The 10,068-nt window shown below is 35.5% G+C and overlaps 1 non-coding gene across 1 annotated transcript; it reads left to right on the top strand.

The window, feature by feature from the left end:
- The first annotated feature begins 5,018 nt into the window (after nt 1-5,018).
- On the top strand, nt 5,019-5,143 carry LOC142866114 (small nucleolar RNA SNORA20). Its single transcript, XR_012916174.1, has one exon. It is a non-coding gene; the product is annotated as a small nucleolar RNA SNORA20 (small nucleolar RNA).
- Nucleotides 5,144-10,068: the final 4,925 nt, after the last annotated feature.

Below are 10,068 nucleotides of genomic sequence, written 5' to 3' on the forward strand. Positions count from 1 at the left end.
ATATGTGTTGACAGAAAGAAGGGAAAGAAGTAATTGAAGAAAGGTAGGAGAGAGGAAAGATAGAAGGAAGGAAAGAAAGGAGGAACAGATCTAGAGAGGAAAGTAATTCACAAGAGCTGGTCCTGTTGTATTTAATTGGACTTATGCAATCTATCTGCTCAAATTTCTATTTCTGATTGGAATATAGACTAACCAGTATATGAATATTATGTCATATGCACTTTTATGTATATATGTCATGCTTCAATAAAAGGTTAAAATGTATCTTTGAAAAAAACTCTACAGTTTATTCAAATATTTACAGAATCATGGTCAGCATTATTTGTTGAATGGATTTGCCCTGTAATCACCTTAAACTTCAAGTCTTTTTCCTTAATACAGGCACACCTCAGAGATATTGCTGGTTAGGTTCCAGACCACTGCAATAAAGTGAATATTGCAATAAAGCAAGTCACATGAGTTTAGGTTCCCAATGCATTTAAAAGTTATGTTTACACTATACTGTGGTCTATTAAATGTGCAACAGCATTATGTCTAAAAAAAATACATATCTTAATTTTAAAACACTTTATTGCTAAAAAAGTACTGATGTTCATCTGAGCCTTCAGCAAATCATAATCTTTTTGCTGGTGGAGGATCTTGCCTTCATATTATTGGCTGCTCAATAGGGTGGTGAGTTGCTGAAGGTTGGGGTGGCTCTGACAATTTCTTAAAATGAGACAACAATAAGTTTGCCTCATTAATTGAATCTTCCTTTCATGAAAAATTTCCCTATAGAGTGTAATGCTGTTTGATAGTATTTTGCCCACAGTGGAACCTCTCTCAAAATTGAAGTCAATCCTCTCAAACTCTACCTGTGCTTTATTAACTAAGTTTATGTCATATTCCAAATCTTTTGTTGTCAGTTCAGCAAAGTTCACAGCGTCTTCACCAGGAGTAGGTTCCATCTCAAGAAACCACTTTCTTAACTCATCCATAAGAAGCACCTCCTTATCTGTTCAAGTTTTACCATGAGATTGCGGCAATTAAGTCACATCTTCACGTTCCACTTCTAATTCTCTTTCTTCTGCTATTTGTACCACATCTGCAGTGACTTCCTCCACTGAAGACTTGAACCCTCAAAGTCATCTATGAGGGTTGGAATCAACTTCTTCCTAACTCCCATTAATTTTGACCTCCTCCAATGAATTACAGATGTTCTAAATGGCATCTGGAATGGTGAATCCTTTGCAGAAGGTTTTCAATTTGCTTTGCTCAGATACATCAGAGGAATCACTATCTATGGCAGCTATAGACTTATGAAATGTATTTCTTAAATTCTATGTGAAATTAAAAATTATTCCTTGATCTTTGGGCTGCAGAATGGATGTTGTGTTAGCAGAAATGAAAACAATATTAATCTCCTTGTATATCTCCATCAGAGCTCTTGGATGACTAGATATATTGTCAATAAGCAGTAATATTTTGAAAGAAATTTTTTGAGCAGATGGTCCCAATAGTGGACTTAAAATATTCAGCAAAACATACTGTAAACAGATGTGCTGCCATCCAGGCTTTGTCGCTCCATTTCTAGAATACTGGCAGAGTAGATTTAGCATAACTTTTATGGGCCCTGAGATTCAGAATGATAAATGAACATTGGTTTCAACTTAAAGTCATCGGCTGCATTGGTTCCCACCAAGAGAGTCAGCCTGCCCTTTGAAGCTTTGAAGCCAGGCATTGACTTTTTCTCTCTAGCCATGAAAGTCCTAGATGTCATCTTCTTCTAATATAAGGCTAATTCATCTACATTGAAAATATGTTGTTTAGTGTTGCTACCTTCATCAATTATCTTAGCTAGGTCTTCTGGATAACTTGTTGCATCAGTGCTTGCTACTATACTTTGTGCTTTTATGGTATGGAGACAGTTTCTTTCCTTAAACTTCATGAACCTTAGAGATTACTCTGCTGGCTTCCAACTTTTCTTCTGCAGCTTCCTCATCTCTCTCAGCTTTCAGAGAATTAAAGAGAGTTAGGGCCTTGTTCTGGTTTAGGTTTTAGTTTAAGGGAACATTGCGGCTGGTTTGGTACTCTATTCAGACCTCTAAAACTTTCTGCATATTAGCAATAAAGCTACTTTTCTTTCTTGTTATTCTTGTGTTCACTGGAGTAGCACTTTTAATTTCCTTTAAGGACTTTTCCTTTGCATTCACAACTTGTCTAACTGTTTGGTTCAAGAAGCCTGCCTTTTTGTTTATCTTGGCTTTCGACATGCCTTCCTCACTAAGCTTAATCATTTCTAGCTTTTCACATAAAATGAGAGACATAAGACTTTTCTTTCACTTGAACACTTAGAGGCCATTGTATAGTTATTCATTGGACTAATTTCATTATAGTTGCATCTCAGGGAATAGGGAGGCCCAAGATGAGGGAGAGAGATGGGGGAGCCATCAGAATAAACATTTGTCAGTTAAGTGTCAGATGGGTGTAGTTGCTACCCTCATCAATTAGCTAGATCTTCTGGATAACTTGTTGCAGTTTCTACATCAGTGCTTGCTGCTTTACTTTGTGCTTTTATGGTATGGAGACAGCTTCTTTTCTTAAACCTCATGAACTAGAACAATTAGAATAGTAACATCAAAGATCACTGATCACAAATCAACATACCAGATATAATAATGATCAAAATGTTTGAAATATTTTGAAAATTACCAAAATGTGACACAGAATGAGCACACACTATTGGAAAAAAATAGCAACAATAGATTTGCTCGACACAGGGTTCCCTTTGATTTGTAAAAAACCTTCATTTTGTAGAAAATACAATATCTGCAAAGCACAATAAAGCAAAGCACAATAAAAATATGTCTATAATATATTAACGCCTGCTCCAAAAATATGCCACCAGGTTCCTATAGATGTTCCATTCTATAGATGTTCAAAAATAGGCTTAACATTCCAAAACCAAAATATGAAACCTGGACTGCTCTTTACTTGGCCAATGATGAGGTGAAGCACGCTCATTCCTAAGAGAGAACTTCTTAGAGCCTTTCCTTTGGTCTCCCTCTTGTGCTTCAGAAACCCTAAGGAGACCTTTATGGCAATCATTTATTTATCTACTTCCCTTTGTCTCTATTTCTAGGTCTGTTGGTGAGATTGTTTTCATCTATCAAATGTTTCATAACTTTTGGAACTGAGAAGCTGTTTTTATATATAAAATATGATGCCAAATCCAAATCTTGAAATAAGTAGCTAGTGCCATGAAATGGCAGCAGCACTCAGCAGAATTAGTATGTTAAGAGATGTTGGGTTCTCATCTCCTCAACTCCTCAGTCCAAGTAAGACATTGATTTGCCTCCTATATAGCTAAGCTGAAAAACACTGATTGTTTCCTCTTTCTGTAATATTTAAATTAAAATGTGCTCATTTCCAGAAGCCACTTCATCTAACTTATGCTAAGTAACCATACCAATTTTCAACATTTTACTAACTCTTTAAATCAGATTTCTTTCACTGGTTCTTATTAAAACTTCTTATCTCCCCCAAGGGATTTAATAATCATATTTTTAAAAAAATCACCAGCTATAACTACAGTTAACTTCATGAGTATATTCAAACTTTAAGAATTCACAAAATTAAGTTATGTTACTAAGCTTATTTAAAGAGTTATGTTAAATTTTCCTTAGAAAATATCAAACATATGCAAAAGTAGAGAGAATAGTGCCTGATTATTCTACCCCTAAAACTGTCAATAGTCCTCTTGGTTCATGTGTACCTCCACTCACTCCATTCCCCTCTGCTCTACGCACAGTATAATTTTAAACCATAAAAGTGTATTCAACTATGTTAAAATTATACTTTACAAAAAATAATTATGTAAAACCATGTTAACAAAATCTATAATGAAGTTACATGTACTTATACCATAGAAGAATATTAAGGTGATTTCTTTGCACAAATATAGACATTAATATAGGCATTTATCACAATAGAATAAAATTGAGTTATATAAATATTATGTATGTAAATATCTCTCAAGGATTTATGCAATATTTACATTTTCTATAGTCTTGTTTTTCAGCCTAAATATTTTCTTTAAAGAAAAAAATTGATTGATTCTTAATGTACTCTTTTGACATAAGAAGAATTATTCTGCCTTTTTAAAATGAGAAAATAAAGGCAAATATATTAAATAGCTTATCCAAGGACATGGACATAGTCAGAATTAGAAACATAATTGGTATTAAAGAGCTTCCAAACTCAAATGCTGTAGTCAGACCACTATAATAGCTCTCTTGTCATTACAGCTATGAAGCAATGTGCCTGGTGGCTCTCTGTTGTGATATTCCAAGAACATGATTGTTATTATTTACTCTATAGATACATAAAATAGAAATGCTATTTTTAGCAATATGTCATTAAATATTTGGAAATAAATAAGAGAAACCTTAAGAAAAAGTTTAAAGAAAACAATGTTGGTAGAAACCAATTATAGAGGAAGAAAAATAATGTTTCACTATGCAGTTATGTTAAAAAGCTTTTAGCAAAATTCACTAGATACATTGTATATTTTACTCAGGTGCTATGATAAGTAGTTTGGGAAGATTAGGAAAAGGTTACTTTTGCAAAGTAAATGAAAGATTAGCTAAACTGCCAAACAGAACAAGAACAGAAAATCCCATGGCATATTTAAACATAAAGAGAAGATTGCCTCTGCAGCCTTTTATTGGAAATCATTGTGAAGATCTGCTCATAATGGCATCAATTGCTATGGACATATATACGCTTACCTGAAATGGAAGTAAATCTTTTTTGTTCAAATATTTTTCCAAGTCTTCACTATATATATTTATTTATGCTTCATTTCCAAATTGTAAGAAAGCATTGTAGCTAAAGTATCCTGTAAATTCATATAGGCCACTTTGAGACTAAGAGATAAAATTAAATGTCTTTAGTAAAAGTGGATTGAAAAGTATGGTAAAGATATGCAAAGGAAATTGAAAATGCTGGTTAGTTAAAATGATTCAGTTTAAAATAAGTGTTGTATACTGCGATAGTCTTACAATGATATGATCAGTTATACGCATGGGATAAAATAATACTGGCCCATTATAAATTGAGGTGAAGTAACCATTTTCATCTCTTGTGCATGGACTAGACATTGTTTTTGGTAAAATAAGAAAAACAAATAAGTGTTATAGTTAAGGTAGAAATGTAGCATCAGGACTTCGGCAAAAGTATGAAATAGATGGACTTTCTTTCTGAAACCCCTCAATGTACCCGCCCTCCCCATCAACTTCTGTATCTTCATGCAGCTCTGGCCCTGTCTGTGAAAGAAAAAAGCCAGTGATGTGGTATTGATTCAATGGATTAACTCCCTAGGGACCTGTGCATTTTAAAAGGCCACCATAGAAAAGACCATATTTAACCCAAAGAAGGGATGGAAAATATGCTCAAGTTTAATATACATTCCTGTCAATTAATGATTTACTGTAACTTTCTGTTTTATGCTTTTTTTTTTTTTTTTTTTTTTGAGACAGAGTCTCGCTTTGTTGTCCAGGCTAGAGTGAGTGCCATGGCCTCAGCCTAGTTCACGGCAACCTCAAACTCCTGGGCTCGAGAGATCCTTCTGCCTCAGCCTCCCGAGTAGCTGGGACTACAGGCATGCGCCACCATGCCCGGCTAATTTTTTTATATACATATCAGTTGGCCAATTAATTTCTTTCTATTTATAGTAGAGACGGGGTCTCGCTCTTGCTCAGGCTGGTTTTGAACTCCTGACCTTGAGCAATCTGCCCGCCTCGGCCTCCCAGAGAGCTAGGATTACAGGCGTGAGCCACCGCGCCCGTCTGTTTTATGCTTTTAAGGTATAGGAGTTATAATTTTGGTTTCATTTAGGACTATCGCCTGTGTGTGACATTCTTTGGAATATCTCTTACATTCGCTGGACTGTGAGCTCCTAAAGGTACAGACTGTGCCTTTTTCATCTTTGCATTAGTAGTATGTGACACAGGCTGCAAACAGGAAAGGCTCAATAAATGCTGGTGGAATACATAAATGCATAAACAAGCAGAGGCTTGTCCATGTGCCATATAGACACTCAACGTCATCTCACACAATCGAGTTTAACAGAATTCACATCATAAAAATACCTAACAAGTATTAACCCTATCTATTAAGTATCTATCAAGGCTGTTATAATCAGTCCTGTGTGTATGTACATTTGCATATGTGTATATCTCCCCTACTGATGAATAAGATCTTTAAGAACAGAAAGCATGTCTTGTTCATCTTTGTAATTTTCAAGCACAATGACTTGCACATTCACTTTTTTTGGTTAAACGACTGATAGCTCATATTGGTAAGTAAAAAACTAAGATGTAAGCAATATATCTTTATTTCATGGACATTTCTTATTCTATTCTTAATTACATATTTCTCTATTATCTTGGAAAGCTTGATACTATTTTTAAAGACTATTAGCTTATTTGGAAATGTATACCTAAATGACAGTAATCAGTGGTGTTATGTCAACCATGGGTGGCAAGAACAGGGAGCAGGGGCAGGGTTGCTATTTACTTCCCTGAAATCTTTTATTTCATTCTGTTTAATATTGCCACCAATTATCCAGATACAATAAAATTACATTGGGTCAACAGTATTTTAAAATTCAAAGTACAAAATAAAATATACATATAGAAGGCACAAACCATTAGCAGATATCCTATAATTCCAAAGGTGACTGTAAACATAATATGAATTAACAGTGCACTCCATGTGATAAAAGATAGAGTGATCCTACTATGCAGTAACACATGTTAGAATTGTTCTTTCTATATTTATGTTTCTCTATCTACCGATCTAAATTTCCAATTGCTTCTAACAATCTTGTGAGTTATATTCTATTATTACCCTTATTTTATTGGTGGGCAAACTAGACTCACTAGGTTAAGTAACTTGCTCAAATCACACAGCTATGAAGTTTACTTTCCACTAGGTCATGATGCCTCTGCTTCAGAGTTCTGAATTAGATACACACAGACTCACACGAGTGCGCACACACACCCTTAACAGAAGGCATACATGGATTATTTTAAAAGTTCAAACACAAAAATGTATACAAACAAAACCCCTGAAAACTCTATCTTAAACCTTCCCTCTGTTTCTAACATGTCTAACTCCCAAATCTCAAATGCATAGATGCATGGCTACAGGGCAACAGAAATATAGAAATACAGAATAGACAACATTTGGTTGTTTTTCTCTTTCACAAGAGGGACGATATCATACATAGTTGTACAACTTGTTTTATAGGTACTATTCCTAGCAGTGTACTCAAATCAGCTGCAGTCAATATTGTTAATTACTTACTGTTATAGTCTCCATTCTATAAATTCTAAAAAGAGGGTTTACGTGCATGTATATGGGCTTACGAGATTGGCCTTCAATATTTAGGCAAACAGATTTACTGACTTCTTCACAGGAGTAGAGGAAATGCAGCAAAGAAACTAAAAACCTATTCACTGCTATCTCCCATTATTCAATAACATGTACCATCTGAAACAGTCCATGAGCCTCTCCAATGCTCTCCCCTACAATGCCTACTTGTTGACTGAATCTCTGTGTTTTGGTTCATGCTGCTTCTTCTGTATGGAATAACAACTCTGTTTCTTTTCCACATGTTCAAACTGTACCTATTTTTCAGATGAGTCCAAGTTCCATTTCAATCCCGAAGACTTTCCAATTATTTGCATCTTTTCCTGATGTGGTAGGCAGCATTCTAAGTATGGACACTCAAGATCCTTGTCCCTTGGTTATTGACAAACATTAATCTAGCTAAATTTCTGAAGGGGTTATACATATGTAATTAAAATCCCCAATCAGTTGATCTTAAGATCTGGAGATTGGCCAGGCGTGGTGGCTCATGTCTGTAATCCTAGCACTCTGGGAGCTCAAGGTGGGAGGATGGCCCGAGCTCAGGAATTCAAGACCAGCCTGAGCAAGAGTGAGACCCTATCTCTACTGAAAATAGAAAGAAATTATCTGGACAACTAAAAATATATAGAAAAAAACTTAGCCAGGCATGGTGGTACATGCCTGTAGTCCCAATTACTTGGGGGGCTGAAGCAGAAGGATTGCTTAAGCCCAGGAGTTTGAGGTTGCTGTGAGCTAGGCTGATGCCATGGCACTCTAGCCCAGGCAACAGAGTGAGACTCTGTCTCCAAAAAAAAAAAAAAAAAAAAAGGTCTAGAGATTAAGTTGGTGGGGCCAGAGACACAATCAGATTAGTTCTTTAAAAGTGCAGAATTTTGGCCGGGCGCGGTGGCTCACGCCTGTAATCCTAGCACTTTGGGAGGCCGAGGCGGGCGGATCGCTCAAGGTCAGGAGTTCGAAACCAGCCTGAGCGAGACCCCATCTCTACCAAAAATAGAAAGAAATTAATTGACCAACTAAAAATATATATACAAAAAATTAGCCGGGCATGGTGGCGCATGCCTGTAGTCCCAGCTACTCGGGAGGCTTAGGCAGTAGGATCGCTGAGCCCAGGAGATTGAGGTTGCTGTGAGCCAGGCTGATGCCACGGCACTCACTCTAGCCTGGGCAACAAAGTGAGACTCTGTCTCAAAAAAAAAAAAAAAAAAAAGTGCAGAATTTTCTCCAGCTAGTCACAGAAGGAGACATCAGAGATCCAAAGCATAAGAGGGATGTGCCATTTCTAGCTTAATGTGTCATTTCTAGCTTCAAGCTTGAGGCCACCATGTAAGAATAGAATGCTGACAACTTCTAGGAGCTGAGAAAAGCTAATAAATTTGTGTTGTCTTAAGCTATAAAACTTTTGACTTTTGGTTATGCAGCAACACCATAGGCTGGTGCTTGACTCAAACTAATACTTGACTATTACTCTATTTAGAAAATGTGTGTGAAAATATTTAAATATTGATAGACTTGGATCTTTTTCTACATAATGGTCCTATCACAATATACTCTTTTATAGCAGAGACTATGTTTTATATTGGAAAAAACTAAAAATAATTAAAACCTTTCCCACTGAGCTAGGCAAATCACTGATGCTCAATAAATAATTAACAAAGTGAACACAGTATAAACAGAAAGTCCAGTTCATTGGCCCTGGCTTTCATTTCTGAAATATCATGAGAGAAGCTGCTTGGATTCTTAGCTATTTGTTATGAAACTCTTTTTGTAAAGAAACAGGTGCTTTAATTTGAAAGACCATGTATCAATAGCTAACATTCTTCATAGTAAGGAGTACATGTGTTTTTCTAAAGAATTAACATGTGTTATCTTAATATAATGCTATAATTAAAGTTCACATGGATGCTGTAGATGTTATTATTGTGCTTGTTGCCGAGGCAACCATATGTACTGTGTTCAAAAAGGTTGATTTTTTTCCCTCCTAAGTGAGTGAAAAAGGAAAAAAAAAGCTTACTTAAAAACCTATTTAGAAAGGAACAACCTGGCATTTTTAAAAGCTGGTATTTCACTTCATCTTATCAAAAGTCATTCCCTCCAAAATGTCAAATCCAAAAGCACCAATTTTTTAATAAATCCACTTTTTTTATTTTTCAGGGATTGCTTCTTGGTTGTTTTTTATGTGCGTTCTAGGGCTTTGGTTTTATTCCTTTACCTCGTCCCCCACATTGGAGAAAATACCACAGCCATTTATCCACATTATGCATCAGAAAATACAACAGGCATCTTTGCATTATGGCATTATTGTATACAGTAATATAGGGAAAACCTTCTATAATCTAGTGACTATATTTATTAATTTGACAAGGTCTGACATCTTCAAAAGCTGTTAAAAAACAAAACAAAGTGAAACAAACAATAAAACAAACAAACCACATTCACCACAGAATAGAGAATTGTCTTCAATTTAGGAAACAAATAGGCATTTCTAAAATAGAGAATTACAAACAATTTCCCCAGGGATCTGGGTATTTAATGTTTTACAAATTATCATGAGGTAGTCTTTGAGTTGGCAGATGTCCTTAAGCTCTTCTAGGCAGTTAAAGGATCAAGATATGTAGAGAGACCTAGAAAGGCCTTGTGACAACGATGTAAAGT

Source organism: Microcebus murinus, chromosome X (genome assembly GCF_040939455.1).
Source record: "Microcebus murinus isolate Inina chromosome X, M.murinus_Inina_mat1.0, whole genome shotgun sequence".
Lineage (NCBI taxonomy): Eukaryota > Metazoa > Chordata > Mammalia > Primates > Cheirogaleidae > Microcebus > Microcebus murinus.